At 36.7% G+C, this 17374-nt stretch overlaps 1 long non-coding RNA gene across 1 annotated transcript in view; it reads right to left on the bottom strand.

Moving 5' to 3' along the window:
* The window catches only part of LOC145984507 (uncharacterized), a 40870-nt gene extending 25684 nt beyond the window's left edge, over positions 1 to 15186 (bottom strand). Inside the window, exon 1 of the long non-coding RNA XR_014441336.1 lies at positions 15064 to 15186. This is a non-coding gene — a long non-coding RNA (uncharacterized LOC145984507). The remainder of the gene's footprint in view (positions 1 to 15063) is intronic.
* Between the last annotated feature and the right edge of the window lie 2188 nt (positions 15187 to 17374).

Raw genomic sequence — 17374 nt, 5'->3', positions numbered from 1 at the left:
AGATCCTACACAGAATAATTTATCAGTTTAGCACTTCCACAGAGGATATGGTTTCGATAAAAAAGAAGAGGTTGTCATTGAGACAAGCAGAAAGTAAAATACATTAAGGAAAACTGTAAAGTAATAGTTTAATAGTAATTACATAAATTGATTTGCTTACTGAAAATTGCTGAACTCTAATTTTTATTTGACCTCCAGTATTCACATATACGTATATTATATACACTTCTTAGTATACCAGTGCACTTACCAATGCACTATATATGTAGCAATATTATAATGTAATATAATATATATATATATATATATATATATATATATATATATATATGTGTGTGTGTGTGTGTGTGTGTGTGTGTGTGTGTGTGTGTGGTGTGTGTGTGTGTGTGTGTGTGTGTGTGTGTGTGTATACATTACACACACAGAGCTTTTTACCTTTACTGTCTGGAAATATTTACATAGGAACAAATTTCAGATTTGGCCCCCCCGAACTGATCAACCTAGCTACGTCCCTGACTAAAAGCATGAACGTAATTTTAATATTGATAGGAATTATCCAAATTTTCCTTCACTTTTCGGTTCTTTCAAATGGAGATTTTGTAATTTATTATTTCTCCTCCCCCATCGTTAATTCCGAACTGAATCATTCCGTTTCACAAGGCGTGGATTACAGGTCACCTAAGCAAAGCGTCAGGTTAACCTTGCAGCAGGTTTTATGTATCAATCCGCGCGGGGACTGAGCACAGAATCTTCCGTGCCAGTCTTGCCTCAACCGCCGAGCTGCTTACATCGCAGACACTGAGAAAATCCACAGTATTGCCAACCGCACAACACATCAAAACCCGCATGCATGTCAAGCGGAATATATTTGTGTTTCTTTTTGTCTCCTGAAACATAACATTTTAGAAGTACTTTCGGCGCATAAATTATTTAAAAAAGGTGTCATTACTTAATATAAATGCGAAATATCTTCGAAACATGAGAGTATTTTTCCCAGGGGGGGCAAACAAGTCACATTTCCCCCAAAAGAGTGTAGTTCCCTAATAACATTGCTTAAATTTGAATTTATTGTGTTAATGCAATAATTAACACATATTATTGTGGCTAAAATGAAATTATATGTGTGAAATACATAATTTTTGCCCCCCCCCCCATCCGGACGCCCATGAGCATGTGTGTATATTTCGAGCACGCAAAAATAAGAATAAACAAAGATATAAGTAAACAACGACAGGCCCTCTTGAATTTAATGACAAATTATTGTTTTTGGTTTATAAAAAAATACGTTTATGAAAACCTTTGTTACTGTAAGACACACGCACTTCAAGTTATACCAGCAAAAAAAAAAAAGTATGATTTGTTATTGTGGATATATACAATCAGGTGCATTGTCTGCTGCTATTATTCTGGTTACAATTTATGAATCACTTCACTAAACCAGGATTCAAATCTTGGTCTGTCCATTTCTTGCTAATCATCCATCCCTTTCCTTGCACGGAACAGTAAATATATGCGCCTTCAACAAAGACTTCATTGCCGTCAGTGGGTGAAACAATAAGCCTCCCCCTTCCCCTCTCCCTTTCTCGTCGGTTTCTTCAGCCCTGGCGGTGGTTTTGCATGGTGATATATATATATATATATATATAAAAAATCAACATAACGCCCACGCCCCTCCCAGAGTTAAAGCACGTCTGGTCCAAATAATAAACATGTTTCTTCTCACGGGGATATCTTTTAATACCGGGGACATTCTTTTGTAGTCAAACAACAAACAATCGTTTCCTCTTCCTAAACTCAAACCGCAAATCATTCAACACCCGGGATACAGTTCGTGCGCCCATTGACGGCAAAGCACCTCACGCCCTGTTCTACTTTGATCTTGTTTCCGTAAGGAGGATTATGCATTTTAAACAACTTGCTTGATTTGAAGAGCTTTTCCCTTCGGATGAAGCCCACAATAACACTCGCTGAACAGGAGACCTTGCTTGATTCAGCCATTCTCGCCGCTGTATAGCACGATTATTAATCACAATAAACATAGGGTTAAAATAGTGGGATATGCAACACTGGTATCACGGATTCCACGCGCTCTGCAACGTATTCAGTCTTGCTCGACTCGCACTTGGGCTTCAGGGATTCCTCAGCTCAATACAAACTCCAGTTGGCAAATCTGCGGATCCAGGTTCGTCTGCACAGTGATTGCAACCGATCAAGTCCACACCTGCTAATGAATGTATTATTTTGTCTTTATTTTACAAATTAAATAACTGTTTTCTTGCAAGTATGCAGTTGTGTCGGAATAGAACCCGTCTCAGTGGAACTATATTCTTGCGCGCACGTTTGGATCTACATATGCGAAAACCTGCTGCAAGGTTAACCTGACGCTTGGCTTAGGAACCGGATTTATGGTACGAAAGGAATTCAGGAAAAATGTATTAAGCTTCACACCTCACAATGACAGGATCTGTAAGCTTAGAATGAAGGGCAAATTTCATAATCTTTCTTTAATATGAGTTCCCGCCCCTACGAAAGACTCATCTGACGAAGATAAAAGTCAATTCTATGAAAATTTACAGTTGATACAAGATCAAACACCCAGACACGATATATCAATAATACTAGGAGATATGAACGCAAAACTAGGACGTGAAAATGCATACATGTCAAGCAACCACTCTCTACACAATGAATGTAATAAGAATGGTGAGTTATTATGTAAATATTCAGCTAGTAACAACATGATGATAATGTGCACAAAATTTCAACATAAAAATATCCATAAAGGAACTTGGATCTCACCCGATACAAAGACTTTGAACCAGATAGATCATGTGCTTGTTAATTCAACTAAGAGTAGTACGTTCCAAGACGTTAAGACTAGACGTGGATTTAATTGCGATTCGGACCACTTCTTGGTCTAACTGGAAAGAAAACAAAAAATAATAGCAATTAAATACCAACAGATTCATCTACAAAAATGGAACAAGAACAACCTAAGTGACTCTAAAATGCAAAACCTATATAGACAGTGTTTGCAAAGAAAACTAAAAGAAAACGATGAGTCACAGGATACTAACATAGAATGGCAAAACATTAAGGAATCAATACTTCAAGCAGCTAATGAAATATTCCATCCCCAGAAAAAGAGAACATTCAATGAATGGTGGGACGAAGAATGTAGATTAGCTATAGATGAGAAGAATAAAGCAAGAATGAAATGCTTAAACAGAAGAAAAAGAGCAAACCAAGAAGACTACATACAAGAAAGGAAAAATGCCACAAAGATTTGTAAAAGAAAAAAGAAAGAATGGATAAATAATAATATCAAAGACATCGAAGAATCAAGTACGAAAAATGAAACTAGGAAATTCTATAAAGAAATGAAATTTTTTAACAAGGAAAAAATTTCAATGATTCCACTATGTAAAGATAAACTAGGAAAATTAATTTCAGAAAAGAAACTTGTATTGGAAAGATGGAAACAATATTTCAGCGATATTTTAAACAATAAGGAAACACATGACAATACTCACCTAAGAAATGTAAATCAGATAAATTATGAAGAGATCGATGTTACAACATATACTGAAATAAATACCATAATAAATAAGTTTAAGAATAACAAAGCTATAGGCCCAGATAATATCTCAGCAGAATTAATTAAAATGGGTGGACGAACCTTAAACAAAAATATGTGTGACCTTATACATAAAGTATGGAATAGTGAGCAGATCCCAGATGACTGGTTGTAAGGAATAATTTGCCCTCTATTTAAGAAAGGTGATCGTAAAGACTGTAAGAATTATAGACCAATCTAACTTTGTTAAATTTAATTTATAAAATATATGCTATCTTATTGTACAACAGACTAAATGAATTTGTAGAACATCAAATTGGTGAATACGAAATGGGCTTCAGATCTAACCGATCAACCATAGACAATATTTACATGATACAACAGATATATGAAAAATGTCATGAATTTAATATTGAGCTACATAATGTGTTCATAGATTATACCCATGCCTTTGATTCTATCAAAAGATCATTCATCCCTGAATGCCTATTACACTTTAATGTTCCAGTAAAACTAGTAAACCTGATCCAAATTACACTCCAGAATACTAGGGCCAAAGTGAAAATTAATAATGATCTTACTGATCAGTTTGAAGTAAAATCTGGAGTGAAACAAAGTGACCCTTTGTCAGCACTACTATTCAGCATCGTAATGGATGTGATAATATCCAAACTTGAAATAAGAGGTAATATCTCTACCCGATTAAAACAGCTGTCTGCCTATGCTGATGATATATTAGTAATGGCAAGAACAAAGCAGGCCATACTAGACACATTCATAATGTTCAAAAATGAGGCAATAAAATATGGTCTAATAGTAAATGAAAGTAAAACAAAATATATGAAATGTGGGAGGAAACCAAATAAAGAAAATAAACTAATAATAGACACAATGAGTATTGATAATGTTCAATCTTTTAAATACTTAGGCTCAATTGTGAATACCAATAATTCAATAGAAGAAGAAATAAGAGAAAGAATTATAGCAGAAAACAAAGCTTTTTATGCAAATCAAAAATTATTACAAAATAATCTATTCTCAAAAAAATCAAAACTAAAGTTATATTGGACAATCATTAGACCAGTGACAACATATGCCTGTGAAACATGGGTCCTGAAAGATAGCTTAATACAAAAATTACTTATATTTGAAAGGAGAATATTAAGAAAAATATTTGGCCCCTCCAAATTGAGCGATGGCTCTTGGAGAATAAAAACAAATGACGAGTTAGACCAGTTTATTAAGCATAAGAATATAATTCGATTCATAAAAGCCCAAAGATTAAGCTGGTTAGGTCATATCGAATGATTGTCTAATGAGAGAACAGTCAAAAAGATATAAATGGAAACCATTTGTCAAGAGGCCAGTAGGTAGACCTAAAGTTAGATGGGAAGATGATGTTAGAAACGATATTAGAATAATGAAGATCTGAAATTGGAAGAAGGATGCCCAGGATAGAATTAAATGGAAGAAAATTGTTGAGCAGGCCAAAACTCATACAGAGTTGTAGCGCCAAATAAGAAGACGAAGAAGATTTCATAAATATCTGTTGTTCACGTGGCAACCCTGAAATTTAGCCTAACTCTACCCACAAACGCGTTGTGTAAATTGGGTTGCCTAGTTTAAAATGTCGTTGTCCTAAAACTTTTGAGAGACACTATACAGCAAAACGGAGTCGTGATGTGCCGTGCTTTGTGTAAAGCAATGTACGTATATAGACAACTACAATGCATTTTAAGCGAGTTTTGTGTGTGTGCGTGTGTGTATATAACTTAGATTCGTAATAGTGTTATGTGAGATGTTATGGGCAACAATGTGCAAGTGACCAACAATACCTCTCAGACCCAATGGATTAAATTTTAATAATAGACTTGCTGTGCGTTATAAGATTCCACATAATATGTGACATTTACCAGAATGGAAATAGGATACAGATTGGAACATTTGCTCAGTATGTACTATATATGTTTCTTTTTAAAAAAAATAAAACAATAAAACGTGTATACATATGAGCCGAATTTAAAAATTTTGATGGGAAGGCAAAAAGTGTGATTTTCCACACAAACTTCACATTTAAAAGAAAATGACGTTTCATCTGCGTCTTACTAGAACAACATTTTGTGTACAATATTTTTCATTTTCTTCTGATGGTGTGATGAAGACAAGGGGCATTGTTCTCCCTAAATCCAATCTCTGTTCATGTGTTTTGCTTTTTACTGAAGAAAATCTTCAGTTGTCAACTTTAATGTAATGTTCTAGCTTTCATCGCAAAACGAAAAAATTGCTTGGTTTATCCCAAAAATAGCAACATTTAAAAGTTATTGATTTGGTTTATTTTACTTCGCTTTTCTGCCACTTTTGGATAATTGCGAATATGGGAATGAATGACGATATGATGAAATTGATGAATGGACACTCACAAACAGCCATGTCCAGGCCAGGATTCTAACCCGGGACCCCTGGTGTCGTAGCATTTAAAAGATAAATTGTTTAACATTTTGTACATACATACGAACATGGCTCAATGATATTTTTTTATTATTATTATTATTATTATTATTAATTCTTTAGATGAAAAAATGGGCGAAAAAGGGAAATTGTAACCTTCCAAAGGAAAATTGGGCTTACAGATTGTGGCAACACTGGCTCTCAGACACAGACTCACAGACTCTCAGATACTCAGACAGTTGCCAGCTCTTTCAGATACTCCGATACAAGGACCGATGGATTCAGGCTGTTTTTTACTGACCCAGATGGATGCATAGAGAGGCACAAAGAGTGAGCGCCGTATGTATAGGGACCTCTGCATGATAAACTGCGGGGACGGTTTAGGGCTATGCTAAATAGTGCGCTCGTAGAGTAAAGTCCTGAGAAGTGCATTTCTCTGTTTTGGTGCAAAAGGCAAAATGTGTAGGTTGTTAATGGAATGTAACGAAAAGATGTATATACGGAGCAGGGGATGTATGTGTAGCTAAATAAAACTGTACGTAAACACAGATCACACAATATAAAACATTTGATATTTCTTGTTTTAATAAGTCAGAAAGTACTACAACAAGAGTAATACGCTCCTGGTAGTAAAACAATTACCACATGCTAGCCTAACGCCATTACAATAGTCCAGGTTTGACCATCGGCCGCAGTCCATAACAGTGAAATAAATTACAAATTAACAATAAATATCATGTTAACGTTTCGATATCCTAGAGGAATAAATATACACATATGACACTGGACCACTGAAAAATTGTTTGAAGTTTGTTTTAAGTCAACCTTATGCACACATAGGCTAAGGTGGACTGAAGAACATAGGCAGGTGATAACTGAGGGGAGATGAGAGGGAATGAATGCTTCCGTGAATGTAAATATTTATTCCTTGGGTAGGAATATTATATTATATATATTTATTTCAAATACCTCACAGAACATATAAAAATAATTATTTCAAACAAAACAAGAACAATTATTATCGGCTCAATTTATTTGTGTATTTAAGTTAATTATCAAAATCAATCGATAGATAGCGATTTCTCGGAATCTGTTCAAATCTTAGTTTTTTCCATCCGTAGTGTGTTTACAATAGAAAGTTTTGCTCTAGTTGTATTACTGATGGTATTTTTAAGAGTTTGCGGTTTGTTTCAGTTCTGGAACAATAATTGAGTCAATATAGCTAAATGAATATTGAAACTGGCAATTTGGTTGCATATATCTTTGGTTGGACTGTCAAATATTCTAATCAACTTAACTTCTCAATTACTAATCCTTCTTAGCAGTGAGTGTCCAACAAAATTTCACATGCACAGTCTTCGTTGAGAACAGAAGACACAAACCTCGTTAAATAGCTTTACAAATAAAGCAATAGATAAGGGCTCATAAAAACTTGTGTTGGAAGCAATAGTAGGGATAGGACCCGGAAGTAATTACTAAAGAAATTATATTTGGAGGTATTGTTCATCTACTTCAGGGCAACTTATAGCCAGAATGCTAAACCCGTGCGCCTTGGGCAAATCTAGATCTCTAAGGAACAATAATAAAGACTAAATAGGCTATGCCATGAATATTATGAGAAACACAAAGTTTTACCAAAAGGTTTTTTCTCATTCATGAATCGTAGCAGTAACTGGAATGTATGACGGTATAATAGAGTGTAAAGTCCGAATTGTAGAAGTACAGGGTGGCGCATAAGTCAGTTGGCTCATGGAACTAATGACGGAATGAAGAAATAATGATCGAAATAGGTCACAGATAGTGATATTACGTGGTCACTGATAGGCTGGGGTTGCCTTGCAATTTCACTTTGGGAGGAATGGTTTAGGAGATGGTGTACAACTGATAAACATAGCGTGATTGTAACTGTTTCGGGGAACTGAATTTTGCGCCACATTGTATTAAAGTGAAAACATGAAGTGGAAACTTATGTGATGGCATATTGCAATACGAATGTCTTGGAAGGTTTTATGTTTATGTGGAAATGGAAACGTCTATGAGAATAGGCCTATCTTGGCGGGCGCAAGGGGGACACTACCCCCCATTGTTCAGGTTTATGATAATTTACACTTAATGGCACTTTTGTTAACCTCCTAAAACCTGAGAGAGTAAAGTAACAAAATTGTTACAATTTTGCAAATGTAACCGTTATTTATCAAAATAGTCCTGGACCTATGTCTATGAAAGTTACAAAAATTGCATGATAATATTGCAACATAAAAGATAAGGAGGCACTAAAATATTACCTAGAGACAGTTGAAAACATCCGTGCTTCTTAGAAATCAAAAATAATTGGTTAAACCTTGTCATCTCCTCCCAACATGCAGGATAAGGTGTGGGAAATAAGAAAAATTTGAGGACATTAAAAACAGAGCGTTCCATAATAATGTGCCGAACATTTAAAATAGCATTAAAGTTTGGAGGGTCAAACTTTTGCACATGAGAGCTATGGGTGAGGCAGCCATGTCCAATGAGAAGCCGACTTAGTATTATCCCTTCTCTGCGAGAGGGACGGTGTGCACCAATGATGGGATCAACAGTGTGGAGCTTGTTCCCTGTTACTCCATCCTGCCAAATGGGCCTCGCCACTGTGATGACGCAGTGGTAGCGTCGTCGCCTTGTAATCAAGGGGTCCCGGTGGAGGCACATAGTGGCTTGGATCCCACTTTAAACTGTAGGTCCAGTCCCGATCAGCCTTACTGTTCATAAAGTGAACTTAAAACACCAACTTAATCAATCAACCCAACCTGCCAAAACTCAAAGGGGAAAAAACGGAACACATTCTGATAGTCCCTGGCTTGTATAAGGTGCAAAGCACTTCGGAAGACTTTGGCAGCAGCTGCAGCTGCATCGTTGCCTTTAATGCCCAACTATCACGTACAGAGAAAGACGCTCACCATCGAAAAATTCACTCGCCTGTAGGGTGTCCGGAAGCAAGGAGTTCCAGACGCTGGAGCACCTGTAGGAATCAGAATAAATGCGAACTCTGCAAAGTGTGAACTTGACTAAAGTACAGCGCCTTTAGTATTGCATAAAGTTCTGCTGTGTACAAGTATGTGGAACAAGGATTTTGATTGATTGAATGAATTGGTGTTTTAAGTCCACTTTATGCACAGTGAAGCTAATCGGGACTGGACCTACACTTTAAAGTGGGATCCGAACCACTATGTGCCTTCACCGGGACCCCTTGATTACAAGGCGACGACGCTACTTCTGCGCCATCGGGGAGGCCCTAGATGTAACAAGGAGATTGTAAAGTAATGCTGTGACTGTGCGAGTTGACAACAAGGCACACACAACCCATTTATTCAACCGATATGGACCCATTCATATAAAGAGCATTCCCTGACATTCGCTACGAGACTCGGAGGCAAGAGGCCCGGCGTCAACGATTGTCTTTCCCGGTGAACGGGGTCCGCGACAGTTGCACGCTACAGTCTGTTTTTTTTCCGCTCTCCCTGCCTTCGCTCTCTTTCCCCTTCTGTTGACGTTGCAGACTGACGCCAGTATAATCCTCCCTCGCAAGTTGTGTTGTGTCGTGTCCGTCTGTTGAAGATTGTGGCTTAATATGGCACCACAAAAGTTTACATTACAAAAATGGATTTATCTTGTCGAGTGTTTCTTCGGAAAGATGAATTGTGGAGAAGTGCGACGACGTTTTGCAACAAAATTTCCTGGTGTTCCCGTTCCACATAGGACGACTATATTAAACTAAACTAACTAACTCTCTAGCCTTCTTAAACCCGAAGGTTCATGGCTGCAGCAACACAGGCCTTCCATCTTTCCCTATCTTGAGCAAGATCTATATACTCTTTTCCATCCCTACCGATTTCCCTTAGGTCCATCTCGACGTTGTCCCTCCATCTTCGTCTTGGCCTTCCTATAGGTCTCTTACCATCAGGTTTCCCAACAAGAATCCTGTAAACTCCTCTTTCCTCTGCCATTCGTGCCACATGGCCTGCCACCTAAGTCTTCTTGATTTAATTATTCTAATAATATCTGGACATGAATACAAATTACGTAGTTCTAAATTATGTAACCTTCTCCACTCACCTGTCTCCTCATCACTTTTAGGTCCAAATATTTTACTAAGGATCTTATTTTCAAATACTCTCAATTTATGTTCCTCTTTCAATGTAAGGGACCAAGTTTTACACCCATATAATACTACAGGCAAAATTACGGTTTCGTATATTTTAACTTTTAGTTTCTTAGATATTAAACGAGAAGACAAAAGTGTATGAAGAGAGAAGTAACATGCATTTCCTGAATTAAGCCTACTTTTTATTTCCTCTTTAATATAATTTTCATTTGTTAATATTACTCCTAAGTATTTGAATTTCGAAACTGTTTCAAACGAGTTGTTATCAATAATTAGATTTTGATTATTACCTAACACTTGGTTTCGGCCTGTAAGCATATATTTAGTTTTCTCTTTGTTAACTTCCAAACCTATCTCTTTAGCAGTTTTGAAAAATATTTTAGCATTATTCTTAATTGTATTCACATCATCCCCCAGTAAGTCTACATCATCTGCATATGCTAACAACTGAGTCACACCATTTAATTTTAGTCCTTCTTTAGTTTCTTTTACCTTCCTTACAGCATATTCATAATTAAAGAGCAAGAGAGATAATGCATATCCTTGTTTTAACCCATCATGAATTTTAAATTTGTCAGACATATTAATACCCACACGAATTTTACTTTCTGTTTCACTCGTGCATATTTTTATCATACTAACAAGCTTCTTAGGTATTCCAAACTCTACTAATATATTATATAATTTATCTCTTTTGACCGAATCATATGCTTTTTTGAAATCAATGAATAGCTGATGGCCATTTTGATTATATTCCCACTTTTTTTCAAGTGTCTGTCTGATGTGAAAAATTTGATCTGTAGTTGATCTGTTACGTTTAAATCCACATTGATAATCACCTATAATTTCATTAGCATACGGTGTTAGTCTTGTTAAAAGAATGTTAGACAATATTTTGTATGTTGTTGAGAGTAGAGAAATTCCACGGTAATTATTGCAGTTCATTTTATCACCTTTTTTAAACACAGGAACAATTATGGATTCTTTCCACTGTTGAGGGATTTCTTCTTTATTCCATATTAAACAAATTAATTTATGAATTTGACATATTAATGAATTTCCACCATATTTAATTAACTCAGCTGGTATTAAATCAATGCCAGGTGCTTTGTTATTCTTTAGCCTTTTAATAGCATCTTTAACTTCAGTCAAGTTAGGTTCTGGAACTAAAGGTTCTGCTGTGTGTACTTCATTCACTTCTGATTTATCTCCTACATGGACATTTAAAAGGTCATTAAAGTAGTTCTTCCATCTATTTAGAATATCGCTTTGGTCAGCAAGAAAATCACCGTATTTATCTTTTATCAAGTTTACTTTAGGTTGCCACCCCTTTCTAAACTCATTTACACCTTTATATAAATCTCTGATATTTTTATTTTTGCTGTTTGTTTCAATTTCGTTAATTTTGCTTTTCAAGTAATCTCTTTTTTTACTTCTAAACTTGCGGTTAACTTCTCGCTTTATTCTATTATAATTGTTTATATTTGTATCATCAGAGTTATTTAACCACCTAAGTCTAGCCTGATTTCTTATTTCAATTAGATTATGACATTCATTATCAAACCATAGCTTACTTTTTCTCGGTTTATGGTATCCTATACTTTCTTTAGCTACTGATTATATTGCATTACGTATGTGCTCCCAATTCTTATTTACGTCTGTTTCATTTATATTTTCATCATCATTTAAATCCTGCAAAACATCAAATCTATTTGACAGTTTAATTTGGTAATCTTTCTTCATTCTTTCATCAGTAAACTTTCCTGTATCAAATTTTATAACTTTTAGATTTTGTTGCTTATGATTTATCGCTGCGAGTCTTTCTCTTAATTTAGCAATTACTAAGTAATGGTCACTGGCACAGTCAGCACCTCTATGTGTACGAACGTCAATTATACTAGTATGCCTTCTCTTATCAATGAGAATATGATCTATCTGATTATGAGTTTTACCATCTGGAGAAGACCAGGTATATTTATGGATATCTTTATGTTTAAAAGTGGTACTTTTCACAATTAAATTCTTTGAGGTTGCAAAAGTAATCAATCTTATACCATCATCATTACTTAATTCATGAAGACTTTCTTGACCAATTGTGGGTTTAAATGTCTCTTCTTTGCCAATCTGTGCATTACAGTCACCTAACAGAATTTTCATATCATACTGAGAAAATTTTTCAAAGACCTGTTCTAACTCTGTATAAAAATCATCTTTAGTATTATCATCTTTATCTTCCGTTGGTGCATGTATGTTTATTAAAATAATTTTACACCACCTACCCTGTAAAACTGCATATGATATCCTATCATTAATAAATTCTACTGTTTTAAGAGCCGAGATAATTCTATTATTTATGAAAAAGCCTGTTCCAAAATTATGATTTTCAGTACCACCATAGAAAAAAGTATAATTTTTAGTTTTACAATTCCCTTCTCCTGGCCACCTAACTTCCTGGACAGCTACTACATCTAATTTATACTTCACTATCTCATTAACTGTACACTGAAATGCCCCAGGCCGGTAAAGGCTCAGAACATTCCAGGTGCCTAATTTAATATCCTTATTCCTAACGCAGATCTTATCCTTAGTCCAGGGACCTCCCAAAGTAGTCCCCACCCGGAGATCCGAACGGGGGACTATTTTAACTCCGGAATATTTTACCTTGGGAACATCCATGGTCTTATATTGCTGATTCTTGACATGGCTTTTTTACAGTGCAGAGTTGTCAACTCTACGCCTAACCCCCAATATGAATGGAGGAACTACTACAGAAGACAAACACAAACACATTAGACAGCACAACTACTACACAAGACACACACAAACACATCACAACTATAACACAATATAAACACAAACACACCACAACTACTACACAAGACAAACATAAACAAATTAGACAGCACAACTACTACGCAAGACAAAACAAGACTATATTAAACCTCGTTAAAAAATTTAGAGTAACAGAGTCAGTTCTGAATATAAGTGGAAAGAAAAACCCATGTGTACTTACTGAGGAAAAACTCGATGAGATAGGACAAAGGTTAGAACAATCTCCTCGGAAATATAACCGTCTCCTCTCACAAGATACGGGTGTTTCAAAAACCACAGCATTTAGAGCCGCTAAAATTCTAAAATCGGGAGAATTACAGTAAACGAACTTGCACGTGTAAATGCCAATTTCCTTCGGAGATGCCAGGAATGTGTTGCAGCAGAAAGACATCATTTTCAACACCTTCTGTAGTCAAGGTTAGTACACAATATGGAAACTGTAATTTTAATAGCTGACTCCAGCGACTGTGCGGACCCCGTTAACCGGGAAAGACAAGCGCTGACGCAGGGCCACTTGCCGCCGAGTCTCGTAGCGGATGTCAGGGAATGCTCTGTAAGAAACCAATAATAATAATAATAATAATAATGATAATAAAAGAGAAAAATAGATGTCTCTGTCTTTGGACATGCAGGTAATTCTTAAATGAGGAGAGACTGAAAGAGAGTAGGGTTCTAAGCAGTTCACTATCAGCACCAAGTACTGAGGATCTCGTCTGCACGAACACAGAGTGGCCTTTGTGGCCTTATGGCACGAGGATGAAGACAGTATACTGTCAACCTTCTCTCGTCAGAGACTGTGGTGACATGGATGGGATGTCATCGAGCGCAAGAAGAATAAGTTGCCTTTTTAGAAATGACGAGGACCCAATACCTCCATACACAAGTAGAGATTGGACCGGTACGAAATACAACGGAACCCAGACGAATACCAGCACGATGAACAGCGTTGAAGATGCGAAGTGGAGAAGAGCGAGAAGAGGAATGCACAACACATCCACAATCGAATTTCGACATAATGAGAGAAAAATTAAGTCGAAAAAGAACAATGCGGTCATCATCCCAAGATGTGTGACTTAACACGAAGAGAACTTTAACAACACAAGATTACTTCAGCTGGCAGAGGTGAGATTGCCAGGGAACGAAATACACTTGCTTGCATCACAATATTGATGAAGTACTAATCACGATGAAGTGTTTTGGAACGCATTGAGAAGTTCCAAAAACGGTGTAACAATTAGTGTCAAGTTTGAAGGAGCAGCAGAATGGCCATTCACATCCACTTCACATTGAACAGGTCCATACCATGATTCAAACTCACGAGTAATTAACGATGAACTGGCAGACCATCTGCACATTAATCCTCTATATTGTGATGCAAGCCTTCGGTAGATTTCAGTTCTTGATACACCTTCAGACCACAAAAGAGATATTACTGATCGCTGTTCTTCTTTGGTGCAAATGGAGGGTGTGACTATTTTCACCATGTAAAACAACAAAGAAAATTGTTGTGAGGGTCACATATACACTAATCACACGTCGAATGCACACTTCATTGACATGCCCGCGCAGAAAGCAGCGTGGTCACCCCAAAGAAAATTAAAGAAAAATGAAGATACTTATTGACCGACCCTCGTATGTAGAATGATTTCCTAAGCTTCCATCTTTTAGCATTTTGGATTTGAGTTATCCTAACATTAGGAAACATTCCTATCAAAAATCTTTTCTGTAGTAAATAATTCCGGCTTAGAGCAACGATTTCGCTTATTCCACCAATTATTGACTGATCCTCATATAAAATAGTTTGCCCAAGCTTCAATTTCTTAGCATTTTGGATTTTAGTTGTCCTAACATTGGTGAACATTCTTGGAAAAAATCTTATCTTTAGTATTTAATTCCGGGTTGGAGCAAAATTTAGCAAATTCCACCCTACTACAAGTAGTAAGAAAATAAAAGTTAATTGCGTCTAAATTATACGAGCAGAAATAATTTAAGGAGAATGGTGTGAAAAACTGAAGTAACGGTAAGAATAAACAATGAGGAAAATAGATTACTTTTTAAATGTTACCTTGCAGTTCCATTTCCGTTTCTGCTGAAGCTGCAGCCTCGAATCACTTCTCGTTTGCACTTGTGGGTTCTGTGAAGGAAGCACCAAGACTTTTTACAGCCACGAGCAGAACAATGAGCTTATGTTACTCCAAAACAAGCTACCAACAACTAAAAGTAATGCTTACATACGTTATCGGTGTTATCAAACCCGCCTATATTACACACTACGAATGATTGTTCTGAATAGCACCTGGATGTTAGTCACTCGTTACAATACAGTCATACGATTTTATTTTGGAGCTAATAGCTCAATGCAGCATTCCAAACATCTTGCATAAATCAATCATCCATTGTTAATAGTGAGTACTTATTGGTAACTTACATTCCACAATTCAACCAGTTGAGTTACTAACTGAAAGTTTTGGGCCCTCCCGCAAGAAATTACTAAAGACCTCCTCTATATACTTGTGCAAGGAAATATCAAAGCTTTTAATCTTATTAAGATATTTTGTGTGTGATTTGGTGCATGTGTGTGTGTTCGTGTTTGTGTGTATGCACCCGCGCTTTTGGGTATTATTAATTCTTGTATGAATTATTTATATTTTATTTAGCGTCGCTTTTCTGCGGACATCTCGCAAATCACAACGATGTGGATGAGTGATGATAGGGTGTAATTGAAGAAGGAACACTCACAGAAAACTCCCAGGCCGGGATTCGAACCTGGAAACTTTGCAGGTGAGATCGGAAGTTGAACTCCGCACGGGACCCCTGACGCCGTGCTAACCATTCCGTAACGGAGGTCGGCATACCCTTGGAGGGCTAGGTAGAATTGCCTTGTACAGTCACGGACACTTCTGGGTTGTAGTGAATACATTGACTTTCAATGGAATTGTTATAACCTATAAATGACCGTGACTGTTCTTATCATACAAAAGCCTTGCAATATTGTGAACAGATTAAACTTTTGATATCACTTTCGAGAGCTTTGATTGATTGATTTGGTTTATTTTACCTCACATTCCTGCCACTTTTGGCTAATGGTGAACATGAGAATGAGTGATGATATGATGAAATTGATGAAGGGACACACAAAGAACATCCATGCCCTGGCCGTAATTCGAACCCTGAACCTCTGGCGTTGTAGCGCTGTGTGATAACCACTCCGCTAAGAGGCGGAGGACCAATATCTGTTTGATATAATATTTCTGTGATTGCTCTGCCTCGCCTATAACTTCGTCCTGCGTTAGGTTGGGTATGCAGTGGTGGTTAGATAAGCAAATCAGGATTGATGGCCCACGAAATAAATAGTAATTTCGTTCTATCCACGACTTTTTCGTCCCTTGCTCTGCCGCTTTGGACTTCTAGTAAACCCTTTTCACCTCTTATCTCACATGTAAGTACAGTAGAATCTTAACCAGTAGTCTCGCCAACAGACCTAGGGAAGAAAATCTCGCGATTACAAATAAATAAATGCGTAGATTATATCAATCATTAAGCTGAACTTACAAAAACTACTGCATGTTAGCCAACTTAAAATGAATAGCACATCCTTTCACCTTACAATACTGTTACCCTGCCCCCGTGTCAGGGCAACAGTGTTTTTCTTCTCTTATTGAAATATTTATTAATATGTTAATTAATTGGGTAATCAAGTGTATAAACATATATATGTGTGATTAGTGTAAATCAATTTATTATGTATTTTTAGGTTCGTATTATTCCATGTATAAATACCATGTAGCTCTCTGTTCTTTCTACGTGTTTCGAAAGTTCAAAAGAAAGGCGGGCAGTTTAGCTGTTAGAGATTAAAAATTTTGAAAGAAGGGCCGTCGGCAACAGACGCCAACAAAACGTATATAAACTCCCAGATGAGAGTGGGGGAGGTCGGCTGTTGGAACTGAGACTTGGAAGGGAGAGGCTGTTTTTGCTTCGGTCAGCTAGGACCGGAGGACAGGTCTCCCGAAACGGATGCTGTAAGAGATTGGATTGCCGGGCAAGCTAGTGCCTTGGTGTCCAGTTTACAGGTAAAAAGGTAGTTTGTACTGGATGTTATTTTGAAGTAATTACGGTGCGCCGGGCAGCCTAGTGCCTTGTCACCGTGGAGGTTGAGAAATGTACACGTCAGGCGGCCTAGCGCCTGTTAAGACGTTTCTTGGAGTAACGCGAGTCTACCTTGTGACAAGCGTACTCCAGATGTAATTCATGAAATGTAAAGCATCCAGGCACAAACAATAGAGATTTCCAACATAAAAAATTAGAGTTTTGGTCCGATAATTAATGAAATGAACTTTCGGATACGACTTGTATATACTTCAAATTTTACGTTAATT

Source organism: Lepisma saccharinum, chromosome 2 (assembly GCF_977018435.1).
Source record: "Lepisma saccharinum chromosome 2, izLepSacc3.1, whole genome shotgun sequence".
NCBI classification, from domain to species: Eukaryota; Metazoa; Arthropoda; class Insecta; order Zygentoma; family Lepismatidae; genus Lepisma; species Lepisma saccharinum.
The sequence above is the reverse complement of the archived record's forward strand: the minus strand, read 5'-3'. Positions and strand labels throughout refer to the sequence as shown.